Source organism: Neomonachus schauinslandi, chromosome 4, assembly GCF_002201575.2.
Source record: "Neomonachus schauinslandi chromosome 4, ASM220157v2, whole genome shotgun sequence".
Classification (NCBI taxonomy): Eukaryota; Metazoa; Chordata; class Mammalia; order Carnivora; family Phocidae; genus Neomonachus; species Neomonachus schauinslandi.
The window spans coordinates 94038963-94052945 of NC_058406.1; the positions used below are offsets into that span (position 1 = coordinate 94038963).

Sequence of the window (13983 nt, forward strand, 5' to 3'; positions counted from 1 at the left end):
TTTGTCTGTGACCTTAACCTCTATGCTATCCTGCTTTTACTTAAATGAGCAGGACAAAATCCTGAATTTTTCAATATAGAGGCATGTTTTTGTGACCTCAGGATAGGGAAGGATTTTTTTTTTTAAAGGATTTTGTTTATCATAAAGGAACAAAAAATCAATAAATTTGGCTACCTTAAAATTAGGAACTTCTGTTTGTCAGGAGGTACCATAAAATAACTGAAAAGGCAAGTCAGAGATTGGCAAAAGATACTTGTAATACTTAGAACAGGAAAGGATTGCAATCATAAATATAACAAATTCCTACCACACTAATAATGTATAAGAGTTTTGTTGATCCACATTTTCTTCCACGATTGGAATTTCTTCTGATCCTAGTGGCCATAAAATGGTATATTTATGGTTTTAATTTGCAATCCTTGATTTTTAGTGAGGATAAGCATCGCTTCCTGTTATTAATGGCCATTTGTATTTCTCCTTCAACGAAGAGCCTGCAGAGGATAGGACATGGGGCTGACACTGGCATTTTGAGGATTGTGGGTCTACCTCCAGGTACTCCTGTATCTGTAAATTTTATTAGAGAAGCACCTGTGATCAGATCTGCTTCTCTGGCTGGTTTTTTATTTCTAGGGTATTTTTTGTTTATCTTCATTTAGAGCTGTCCTCCTAAATCATTTAATAGAACACTGAATTTGCTGGTACAGGTCATAACATTTGAAAGGATTAACATTTGATTTATGCTCTCTAAATCCACAGCTATTAGAAAATAACATAAAACTTCAGGATTTACTTTGCATAAGTGATTTCCTCCTAATGTATTCTCTTTCAGCAGAATTCAGAATCCTGTTACATAAGAGGCCATACAGCTTTAATTCCCATGCATTCATATTTAGTGACCATTATACTTCAAAAAAAAAAAGTATAAAATTTCCCTAATTCTCAAAGTAACACATATTTGTAAGAAAATTTGGAAAATACAAACATGTAGGCGATAATAAACTATTTAGGGAACTGTGATTTATAATATATTCCTTTGTGGTCTTTTGTGTTTATATCTTTATGTACATGATTGAGGATAACTATCCCACTTTAACAGAAGAGCTTTCACTTATTATGCCAAAAAAATAATTATAATTACTTAGAAATTTAATCACATAAAAGTTGAGTCACCATCTCCAAAGACGTGTGAATTTCAGCAGGGGTTAGGAGGAGGATTGTCCTGTGCATTATAGAATATTCAGCATTATGCCTGGCCTCTCCCTACTAGATGCTGGTAGCATACTCTACCTTCTCCAGTCAGACTATCAAAAACGCTTCCAGGTATTGCCAAATGTCCCTTGAGGGGACAGTCACCCCCCCCCTGGTTGAGAACCTCAGGTATATATAGTAGAACACTCTTTCTTCCATGATCATGTTTTCTTTTCTTGGTTTGGGGGATATGATATTGCTTCTCCTGGTTTTCTTCCTTTATACTTAGTGCTTCTTCTCACTCTGCTTTGCTGGTTCCTCTCTCCCTAGCTTCTTAATGTCCACACCTCTCTCCTGAACTCTACATTCATCTATCCAAGTGATCATCAGACGTCTTCACTCCTATCTCTAAGAGGCATTGCAAATGGAATGTGTCTGTAAACAAACTCCTGACCTCTGCCTCCTCCAAATGTCTCCATCTGCAGCAATCCTGTTTTCATTTAATGCGATTCCTGTTGTCTAGGCCAAAGCCCTACAGTCTTGTCTCACTGACTTGTTACTCTCAAACCTCACACGAAATACATCAGGAAGTCCTGTTGGCTCTAACTTTACAATTTATTCAGAATCTGACCTTTACTCCCTTTCTCCACTGCTGTCACCATCATCTCTTACTTGGTTTAGTGCGGAGCCACCTAACTGGTCTCCCAGCTCTGCCCTTGTGTTCTTAATCTTCTCTTAGTGACCTTTAAAAATGTTCAATCAATCATGTCTTTCCTCTCCTCAGAACTCTGTAATGGCTCCTGCCTTTCACCCAGAATAAAAGCCAAAGTCCCTGGCATATAATAGCTCCTCAAAAAATACTTGTTGCATGAATGAAGAGCTAAATCAGATGATTTAAATGCTTTTTTTGCCTTCTTCATCTTGCTGATACTTTGTACTTTTAACTACTTCCTCTTTCTCGAACTCTCTGTTCCTTCAGTCATAGGTATTCCCTCTTCTCTCTCTGGTTGGTTGTCTGTCATCTTCATGGCTCAACTTCCTGTATGTACAGTCACTAGTCATTAAATCTCTGTTCACATCCTTGGCCCTCTTTCTCCTTTCTGTACTCTTCATCCTTTGATGATTTAAGTCACATCATGTCTAAACTCTCACTTCTTCTTTGATTCTTCTCAGTTGCATAGTAATATATCAAAGAAGTCTCCTTTTTAATTTTTATCCCCACTGACTATGAGCTCCATGAAAGCAGGGACTGGATCTTGCTGGTCAACTACTGTATTTCCAGGGCCAGATGTGGTTCCTTGTACATTGTGGTCATTCAATACACATTTGTTGAGTGAATGAATCTTAAATCTGTTTTTCATACTGCTTTTTGGTCATCTTCAGCTGGATGTCTTTATATCAGTCCATAATATTTAGTATGCCCAAAACCAGATTCATCATCCCCCCCCCCCCCCCAAAAACCCGTTCCTTCTCCTTTCCCCTCTGCCTTTTCAATAAAGGGTACTCCTATCTGTATCAGTTGTTAAAGCCAAACATCTAGGTTTCTTTCTTTTTCTTTTTTTTTTAAGATTTCTCCCAGTTTTTCACGACCACTAATCAGTTACCAAATTCTGCTGATTCTTTTTTTTTTTTAAACAGCTTTATGGAGGTATGATTTACATATCATAAAATTTCTCTGTTTTAAGGGTACAATCCAGTAAACTTTAGTATATTTATAGAATGGTACAACCATCACCACATCTAATTTTATAACCTTTCCATCACCTTGAAAAGAAGCCTCATAACCACTTAGAGTTGCTCATTTTCATTCCCAATCCTAGGCAACCATTAATCTACTTTTTATCTCTATATTTGCCTCTTTTTTTTGAATATTCATGTGAGTAGAATCATACAATATGGTTTTTTCTGTCTGACTTCCTTCACTGAGCATATCGTTTTTGAAGGTTCATTCATGGTGTATTTTGTATCTGTTACTTTGTTCCTTTTTATTGTCGAGTAGCACTTCATTGTATGGATATGTCAGATTTTTCCAATTCAGTCAATAGTTGATGGGCATTTGGGATGTTTCTAGGTTTTGGCTATTATGAGTAATACTTCTGTGAACATTTGTATATGGGTCTTTTTATGAGTATAGGTTTTCATTTCTCTCGGTAGATACCTAAGAGTGGAATTGCTGGGTCGTACAGTAAATCTGTTTAACTTTTTAAAGAAAATGCCAAACTGATTTCCAAAGTGGCTACACCATTTTGTATTTCCACCAGCAACTTATGAAGGTTCTGATTTCTCTACAGTCTCACTGATACTTGATACTGTCTTTTTGATTATAGCCATCCTAGTGGGTGAGAAATGGTATTTCATTTGGTTTTAATTTTTATTTCCCTAATGATTAACAATGTTGAGCATCTTTTCGTGTGCTTATTAGCTATTTGTATGTCTTCCTTTGCCCATTATTTATTATTTATTTTTAGAGGAGGAGAGAGAGAGAACCTGCGTAAGCGAGGTGGAGTGGGGGAGGGGAGGAGTAGAGGAGAGAGAATCTCAAGCAGACTTCCCACTGAGCATGGAGCCTGAGGTGGGGGGTGGGGGGCTTGATCTCAGGACCCCGAGATCATGACCTGAGCCGAAATCAAGAGTTAGAGATGCTCAACCAACTGAGCCACCCAGGCACCCCGCCTTTGCCCATTTAAAAATTGAATTAGTTGTCTTTTTATTATTGAGCCATACAAGTTCTCTATATATTCTGGACACAAGTCTCTTTATTAGACTTAAAAATATTTTCTCCTTGTCTATGGGTTATTTTTTAACTAAAATTTTTTAAAAACTTGAGATATAATTCACATACCATAATATTGACTCCTTTAAAGTGCACAATTCAGTAGTTTTTAGTATATTCACAAGGTTGTACAATCATCACCAGTAGGTAATTTCAGAATATTTTCATTACCTTCAGAAGAAAGCCAATATCCATTAGCAGCCACTCCCCCTTCCTCACTCCCTTCAGTCCCTGGCAGCCACTTACCTTTTTTCTATCTAGGGATTTGCCTAGTTTGCCTTTTTTACTCTCTTGAATGGTGTCTTTTGAAACACAAAAGATTGTAATTTTGATTAAGGTCAGTTGATCAGTTTTGTCTTTTATCTTGTGCTTTGGTGTTGTATTTAAGAAAGCATTGCCTAGGGCGCCTGGGTGGCTCAGTCGTTAAGCGTCTGCCTTTGGCTCAGGTCATGATCCCAGGGTTTTGGGATCGAGCCCCGCATCTGGCTCCCTGCTGGGCAGGAAGCCTGCTTCTCCCTCTCCCACTCCCCCTGCTTGTGTTCCTGCTCTCGCGCTCTCTTTCTCTCTCAAATAAATAAATTAAAAAAAAAAAAGAAAAGAAAGCATTGCCTAATTCAAGATCTCAAGGATTTACTCCTATATTTTCCTCCAAAAGTTTTATAATCTTGTTCTTACATTTAGATCTGTGGTCTGTTTGAGGTAATTTTTGTGTATAGTGTGAGGAAGAGATTAAAATTCATCTTTTTGCAAGTGGGTATCCAACTGCCCCAGCACCATTTATGCAAAAGAATATTTCTTTGAATCTAAAGTATGTTACTTACAGACAACATATAGTTAGATCTTGAATTCTTATCCAGTTGGACAATCTCTGCCTAAAATCTTTTGCTTCTACCTCAGATTCTTTGTTCCTTGTTTTTTCTTCCCACTCCCACTGCCTTTGTTCTTGCCTAGACTGCCTCCCAGGTGTTTTCCTGGCCTCCAGGTATAGATTCTCTGCCACTGTTTTCAAATTTATTCTCTATACTGATTACTTCACTTGATTTACTTGTCTGGCTCCTGTGGACCTTTGAGTTTGCAAATCTTGGCATAAAATGTCATGTTGGGACTCCTGTAATTCTTCCTATTCATTATTTTATTCACTGGGTATTTAGTGAGTGTCTACTAAGTGACAGGTACTGTTCTAGGAATGAAAGCTAGAGTAGTGTACCTGTAAACTTTTAATGATTAACTCACCACTCAAAACGTAGTGGCAAAAAAGCAACCAGTTACTTAGTTCATGATTTTTGGGTTGATGATTTGTACTGGGCTCATGAAGGTGAGGTTCTCTTGGTCTTGGCTGGGCTGTCAGTTACAGTCTGCTAGATAGTTCGACTTCTGGGAGTTGGTTGGTTGCCCATCATCTGAGGCAGGGTTGGAAATCCATTTATGGCCCCTAAGCTAAGAATGTTGTTTATATTTTTGAAGAGTTGTAAAATAAAAGACAAAAGAAGACTATGTGGCAGAGATCATATATATATGGCCCTTAAAGCCTAGAGTTTTTACTATCTGTCCTTTTACAGAAAGTTTGATGATCTCTGGTCTAAGGTAAAAGGAATTGACTGGGTATGTGTCTCTCATCATCCAGTAGGCTAGACTAGGCTTTTTCTGGCAGCAGCAGGGTTCCAAGAGAGAGTAGAAGCATGTAAGATTTTTGCAGCTTACATTTGGAGCTGGTACAGTGTTGTTTCTGCTATATTCTGTTGGCAAAAGCAAGTCACAAGTTGGCTGAAATTCAAGACTGAATAAAAGGCTTTATTTTTTTTAATGGGAGGAGCTATGAAATCACATTTCAAGAGGTGCGAATAAAAGGAGGAGACAAGTTATGGCCATTTCTACTGCCTCCCACGAACAGTAGAAAAACAGACAAAAAGCTCTTTGCCTTTGTAGAGTATACATTCTATTGATGGCAGTAAATTCTCATGTTTCATTATACCTCCCAAATAGCCAATCTGTCCTAGTTGCATGTCCCTAACTAGTTCTCTGATTTTTCATTTTCCTGTACTTTAGTCATGCTTTATGAATGTTTACAGAATGAAAAGATAGTATGAATTTCTTCTCTCATATTCTTAGTTAATTCCATTTTCCTTCAAGTTCGCTCACTTCTTGGGGGCATTTCCTGGACAGTATGCCCTGTACTCTGTTTCTCTGTGTTCTCTGACATATTCTGTTTTAGCACTGGTTAATGCTGAATTGTGATTAGTAGTTCAGTATCTCCTTAGTAAGGTGTTTGAAGACAAGGGTCCTGCCACATTGACATATTTACATTTCTGGACAACAACAAATATTTGTCAGGCACTGTGCTGAGTGGTAGAAGTAAACAAAACAGACAAGGAAAGTTCTTGCATTCATAAGTAGAACTACATAAGTAGTATTCTTTTTTTTTTTTTTTTTTAAGATTTTATTTATTTTTTAGAGAGCGAGCGAGAGAGAAACAGCATGAGAGGGGAGAGGGTCAGAGGGAGAAGCAGGCTTCCCGCTGAGCCAGGAGCCCGATGTGGGACTCCATCCCAGGATCCTGGGATCATGACCTGAGCCGAAGGCAGACGCTTAACCATCTGAGCCACCCAGGCGCCCAATAGTATTCTTAATAATACTGGTTTTTGTTTGTTTGTTCTAGCAAGATTAGTATATTAGGTTTTGTTTTGTCATTATGGCTCCAAACCATTTTTCACCCGTAAGTCTTCTGTGTTTTAGTCTTGTGAAGTTTTATCTTTAAGGCATTTACTATGTCACTTTTGATTTTTACAGTTGCATCTTTAGTGTTATGCAATATGTGTATTTTGGAAAACCAAGCATACTAAATTATTACATTGAAATTCATATACTATTTTGATTAGTAGTTCACTCTCTTCTTGGTCATTCATTTTTTAAATTCTTGGTAGTCCGTCTCCAAGGACAGTGTGTCTTACGCATTTTAGAACACAGGTTTGAGGTTCCATATTCTTTCTCCTCAAGGAAAATTCGATTTTAGTGTTTATTATAGTGCCCTGTCCATAATGGGCACTTAATTACCATTTGTTCCTGGTAATAGCCTCTTTGGTTTTCTGTTTCATCGAGTTTCACCCAAAATGATTATTCTTGCCTGGCTTTTAAATAGCTAAATAAATTCTTGACCTTCAGTATAATAATTATAATAACTTCTTTTCATTCTGAATGAATGTATTAATACATTCATTAATACATTAATACATTAATACAATATTAATGTATAAATTTGGAAGTGTCTCTATTTTCGCAGTTGCCAACCTGCTTGAAGCATTTTGAAAATGTGCATTTGAATTTTATAAATTGATGCCTGCAGAAATTAAGGACAATTTAGGGAAGTGATTTATTACCTGAAAAGAATTAATGATATGATTCTCTGTAACATGTTATTAGATAGTCATATCATTTAGTTATTTATTCTTTCATTCTTGGTTCAGTCATTCATCTATTGAATAAGCGTTTTTTTGAATGCTTATAATACATCAGTCACTGTGCAAGGTGCTGGTGTTACAGAGAGGAATTAAACATAGTCAATGAGTGGAGGGAGGTCTTTATTTTATATTTAAATCTCTAAGGTTTGAAATATTACAGAAGGCTACAATATAAATATTCACAATATAAATTGAATTGAAAGCATAAGGCTATAGCTCATTCATAAGTGACGAATTTTTGGAAATGCTAATAGCATATGGTTATCAATCTTTAAGTGTCTTATTTGTTGCAGTGAGTATAGGGATTGAATTAAATGTTTGGAAATAACGATTGTTGAAAAGCATGCATATAAACGTGCATTTTATGACAGCTGAAGTCAGATGAATTATTTAATATCTGGGCAGTTCAAAATGATGAATAATTAGATTTCTTATAGAATAATATAAACTATTTTGATTGCAGATTTAGAGAAATTACAGTTTGATCAGAAAAAATTTGAAAAACAATAATTTTTCTCATTAACCTTTTTATAATTCAGTGTGTTATGTAAGACATATACTTTTATATAAGTGAAATTGTATAATTACCTCCCATATTATATTTTATTATGTGTAGAGGACCATATTAAGACAAGAAAACATGAATGAGATAAAAGCAGACCATTTCTCTCATGGCCAGTTGGTTTATAAGAAGGGTAAAGAGGCTATATAGCAGCTCATATATTTAAAGCCTAAGTGATTTTTATTCTGTGTTTTTATTGACATGTGATTAATGAATTAATCCATAGGTCAGCAAGGAGGTTTAAAGTATTCAAAATTAAAAGCTAGGCTATTGGGGGGGGGGGGTTAACTTTTTCATTTACTTAAAATGGGAAGGATGTTTTTTAACTATTGATCTGGGTAATGTTACTACTTCAAGGGAATGTGAAATGGTACTTTTTCCCCTCCCGGTAATCTTTTAATAAATAAACATCCTTTTTTTTTTTTTTTTTTTTAAAACACTTCGGGGATGAAATTGTTGAAACACTTTGGGGATGGAATTGTAGCTGTATAAATTATATTGTTATATTAAAGCAGGGTCACTCCTAAAATTCTGAATTTAGTTTCTGAAAAGTTTTATTTAAGAAGCAGTCCCTTTGAAGGCCGATTTTCATTTTGTACTGAGGATTTCTAAACTCCAAACTGCTCCTTGGAAAGGCACTATTACTTATTAGTCTGGTATTTACTTTGAGTAGATGAATTAGATACTATGTTTTTTTTTTTTTATAAAGATTTTTATTTATTTATTCATGAGAGACAGAGAGAGAGAGAGGCAGAGGGAGAAGCAGGCTCCCAAGGAGCAGAGAGCCCGATGCGGGACTTGATCCGAGGACCCTGGGATCATGACCTGAGCCGAAGGCAGACGCTTAACCATCTGAGCCACCCAGGCGCCCCAAATTAGATACTCTGTTTTACTTAGTCTCTACTCCCACAGTGAAGTGTCCTGTGTGTGTGTCTATATAATATGCAGAAAGTGTATAGGTCTTCCTTTTTCCCCATAAGACATTTCATGTTTTATGAAGATGCATATGTGCATCTATAGAGTGATTTGAACATGATATTAATAAAGAATTCAAATAAAAAAATAAAATAAGGTAATTAAAAGTAACAATCGTAGAAATCTAATTCCTTTGATTTTTTTTTCTCCTTACCCTCATTCTTGGCCTACTTTTTACATAACTATTTTTTTACATAACTTTATGTAACTATTGCTTAATATTAGTATTGTTTAAATTTTAAAATTCCTTTTTTAAACTTTACAAGCTTGGAATTCAACTTGTCCTTCTTTATTAATGTTTAATAAGAATAGTAGAGTTGGAATTAGAGCAAGCACATGTTCCCTTTTTAAAAAATTTTTTTATTATGTTAATCGCCATACATTACATCATTAGTTTTCTTTTAAGTGGATTACTACTTCCTTCCTCCATAAGTAATTAAATAGCCTGGTTTTTCTAGACTCTTGCTTTCTTCCCTTCGTTCTTTTTCTTGCCCATCTCATTATCTTGTAATTAATTTGTGTTTTTTAGATCCCCCCTCCGCAGATAGTAGAAAGGGAAAGAAGGTAGAACTTAGGGATTACTTGATTTTCATTCACTTATTTATTAAACTATGTCTGCCACTGGCAGAAATATCTGTGTACTGCCTTTGTATATATTAATGATACATTAAGCTACATATATTCAATTTCTCTTTCAGTCCAAAAACATATAGAATTAATTTTTTTTTTACTTGTATTTGGAGCAGTATAGTTTTAATAGTTCAGAAACTCAGAGGCTTGTCTCATTTGTTCTAGCTGTATACCACGTTTTTTGTTGTTAAATCTTTCTTCAGTATACCCCCTCGACTCTCACTGGCAATCATCCTTTTTTTAAACAATTTTTTAAAGATTTTTTATTTATTTGTTTGACAGAGAGAGAAGAGAAAGAGGGAGCACAAGCAGGGGGTGCGGCAGGCTGAGGGAGAAGCAGGCTCCCCACTGCACAGGGAGCCCGATACGGGGCTCGATCCCAGAACCCTGGGATCATGACCTGAGCCGAAGGCTGACGCTTAACGACTGAGCCACCCAGGCACCCCAGAGCATTCTTGTGCTCTTGCCCTGTCCTTTCTCATCACCCGGCAAGCTCCTTTAACCATGTTCAGAGGTCCTTTCCTCCAGTTACTTCATGACACCTCTTTCTCTTCTGGGCTTCCCCAGCATCGTATGTAAGCCTCTAAGATGACTCTGCAGTATTGTTTGCAACTCACTTGGCTGAGAGCTTTGTAAGATGGACTCTTTTCTCTCTCCATGCTTTGCACAGAGCACTTAAATGATAGAATGGAGAGGGAAGAGGAAACTGAAGTTTGAATGTCTCATATGCCCAGGAACGTGCTTCGTTCTTTTGGAAACAGTTGAATATTCTGTTACCACAACAATTTGCAAGGCCATGTTATTATCTCCATTTTACAGTTCAGAAACCTGAAGTTGATTTGCCCAGTGATGTACAGGAAGTGGTAGAGCCAGGATTTGAATCAGGCGTGGTTTGATTGCAGTCTCTGGTGATTTCCTTTTACCACGCGGATGGTGTGAGTGAGTGACGATGGGCAGTAGTATAAGGCAGCGGAAAGAACATGTGCCTGGACAGCAGGCGGATCTGGGTTTGAATTCTGATTTGCCATTTAACCAACTCTCGGCAAGTTTCACGATCTCTAGAAATCTCCGTTACCCCTTTTTAAAAATGTGGCTAATAACGTTACCTATTTCAGGGGATTGCTGGGAGAATTAAATAAAATCCTGTAGGAAGAGGGTTTTGTATCGGATAGCACTATATATAGCTATAAACAAAAGAAAGACTAACAAAGGTTCAAGCAAAGACAGATTTTAAAAGATTTTATTTATTTATTTATTTGAGAGAGAGAGAGAGAGAGAGAGAGAGAGAGAGAGAGAGCGCACATGAGAGGGGGGAGGGTCAGAGGGAGAAGCAGACTCCCTGCCGAGCAGGGAGCCCGATGCGGGACTCGATCCCGGCACTCCAGGATCATGACCTGAGCCGAAGGCAGTCGCTTAACCAACTGAGCCACCCAGGCGCCCGCAAAGACAGATTTTAAACAGCTTCACGCAATAATAAGTTTGGAGATAGTCTTCAGTGACTGAAGTTTCTTTTTCTCCTAGTCGCAGGGCATCTGTGAAGTCTCCGGCATCGTATCAAAAGCTGGAGAAAGCGAGGAGGCGTGGACTACAGTAATGGCTTAACTGTTCTCCTAACCACAGTCCCGCCCTTGCTCCAGCTAGGAGAGAGACGGGATGGTGTCGAGTGGCGGGGGCGGGGAGGTGGCGATCAGACCAATAATCATTCTTCAGCTTTTACCTTCACGAGGGAGGAGCACGCTGCTCCCTCCCATAAAATTAGAGACGCACCTTCCACAGTAACTGTTCTGCCGCTGCTGTGTGATCTGACCTAGCACTGAAAACAGTCACAAGGTGTGTTTATCGCTTCACTGGGCTGAAGCAGCGAACAAGCAAGCATGGTGCATTGTTTTCGTCCCTACTGGTAAGGGCCAAGAGTAGATCAGTTATGTCCTTATTGTAGAATTATTTAGGTGCTAACATCTTGCAAAATGGCTTTTCATTTTCTTATCTCACTGGCTTAAGAATGCTTACAAAAAACTGCCGCAGCTCCTGACTACCCTCCCCCACCTCACACCCCTCCCCCTTTACACCCGCCAACACACCAAACAACAAAAGTCAGGTAGACAATTACCTCTAGACAGACAGCAGCAAAACCTTATAATGTCATTGGAGTCCCTCTGATAGTTTGATGGCTCCTGCTGTTTTCTGTGAAGGACCAAAAGCTCTGGCTTCAACGGCCCAAAGTCAATGGTATTCTTAAAGCCACTACTGCTCCTCTGGTATCTCATTGGGACTTCCCCTGCCACCTTCATCAGACTCAAAACAACAGGATCTTCTTTAGTTCTGCCTCCTGCCACCCAGCTTCCTGGTGTTGGAATTTTTCAGTTGTTAGACCTCCTTCCACCTGCTCACTCTATTGGTTTTGGGCTGATTGGGGAAAAAAGGGAAACTGAACCATGGAGCTCTTGCCGCTTTGCCAGTGATGAGGGGTTATGTTCCTCAAATCCTCATTTGGGTCCTAGAGTGGAATTTGCTATAGAAGCAGTGGTATGAAGGACGTTTGGGTTATATACTATCATTAGTTCTATAGCTCATTTACAGTATGGAGACTGACATGAGATCTAACTGCCATTATCCATTATTCCTATTCAGAAATAGTCTGTGATTTCCAACCAGTTTGAAAGCAAACACTTGGAACAGTGTGTAACATGAGTTGAATGGCCTATGTTTGAGCTTCACCTTTCTGCATGTTGGTAGAATGCTGTAGTAATGCTTGTCCAAAGTGAAAGAGCAGGAGAAGCTAAGGAAATGGATAACTCGTAGACTGGTTAATTAGTCCCTGTATAAGAAAAAGCAAAGGGCACAGAAAATCTGAGTCTTGGATGCAGAATGTGCTAGATTATTTCCTGTGTATACTTCGTACAGTTTTTTCTTTTTAGTATTCGTATTTTGAAGGTTCAGTTATTTTTCCATTAGAGCATCACTCAGCTTAGAGATATATATGTAAAGAATCGTGTCCGATTATTGCATGACTCGGATTGAGTTTCATGCTTTGGTTCAACTATGTTTTACAAATTGATGTTAATGCCAGATTTTCTACAACTTAGATTCACTGAATGGTTTTTAGTTATTCAGAAGCCACTGATAATTTTGTAAAATAATAAACATAATGATGGTGATCAAGTTCAGCTTCCAAATATTGAGAGGCATATATGCTTTACTGTGAGAACTTTTAGAAACTGTTTTGAGGTAGAATGAACAAAAGGCAGAAGATATGTTGAGAAGCAGATGTTGTATGACTAAAGTACCCAGCTGTGTACTAACAAAATGAATCTCATGCCAATTAGTTAACAATTCTTTGGCAGTCAGAGACATATGTAAAGCAGTAAGCACAGCATGGGGAAATAAAAAAAAAAAATTAAAAGCATTTTCTAAGCTTAAAACATTGGCAGTGTCTAGTCTACCATCTGTGTTACTGAAAAGTTGATTTTGTTGTGGCTAAGTCATACCAAGGTCACTTCCAAAAAAAAAAAAAATTGGTTAACCCATAGAGTCTTCATTCTCAAATTAGCATCACGTGTCTTGGCACTTTGAATTAGTGAAAAATGTTATATCAGTAAAGTAAATTTCACTTGGGTGCATATAAATCTAAATAATTTTATATTGGCACTTCTGTATGTCTGTTGTGAAACAGTTTTTTGGTTTGTTTTGTTCTTGTTCAGTTCTTGTTTGAATTTTTTCAGGTCAAATCTATCAGTTATTTTAAAATTTTCTATCAAAATGCTTCTTGGCCCAATTTAGATGTATAACCATTTAAATACAAAGGAAAGCGCCACTGACCCTTCCTGTCATGGTCTTCGGGTAAGAACGGGCAGGGTTTTCTCATCCTGAAAGTCCTCCTCCTTTGACTGAATACCTGGTAGTCTGTAGGATGGCCTACTTAAGCTAAAAGTTCACTCTTTACTACTTAAAATAATCTTGTTCCATTTTCTCTTACAGGACCAAAAAGTGAACATTTATGCTCATAGATTATTTCTATATACTACATCAGCTCTTTGTAATTAGTTTCTTTTGGCTCAGCAATTTTCTTCCTCAGTAATTAGAGATGTTGCAAACCACAACATGGGATTTTTCTTAGAAGTAAAATGAAATACCTTAAAACTTTATAGAAATCAAGGCTGATATAATTTGTCTGAAGTGAAAGAAAGTATAATCAAACATTTATTAATGTGTGGGTGTGGTGAAATTAGGCTGCACAAAAATTAATAAGCTTTGGTATTCATATTCTTATATTAATGGTGTGCAATAACTTGAAAACATATTTTTCTTTGATTCAAGAACTAAATGAAGATAGTTCTTCTAATACTATGGGTCCGGAAGGAGATTCTTTCATTAAAGCATTAAAGTTTCTTTATATAGAA

The 13983-nt window shown here is 37.3% G+C and overlaps 1 protein-coding gene across 2 annotated transcripts in view; it reads left to right on the top strand.

The window, feature by feature from the left end:
* Positions 1 to 13983, top strand: part of MAGI3 (membrane associated guanylate kinase, WW and PDZ domain containing 3) — a 242179-nt gene that overhangs the window by 45569 nt on the left and 182627 nt on the right. The gene's annotated exons all lie outside the window — the stretch shown is intronic.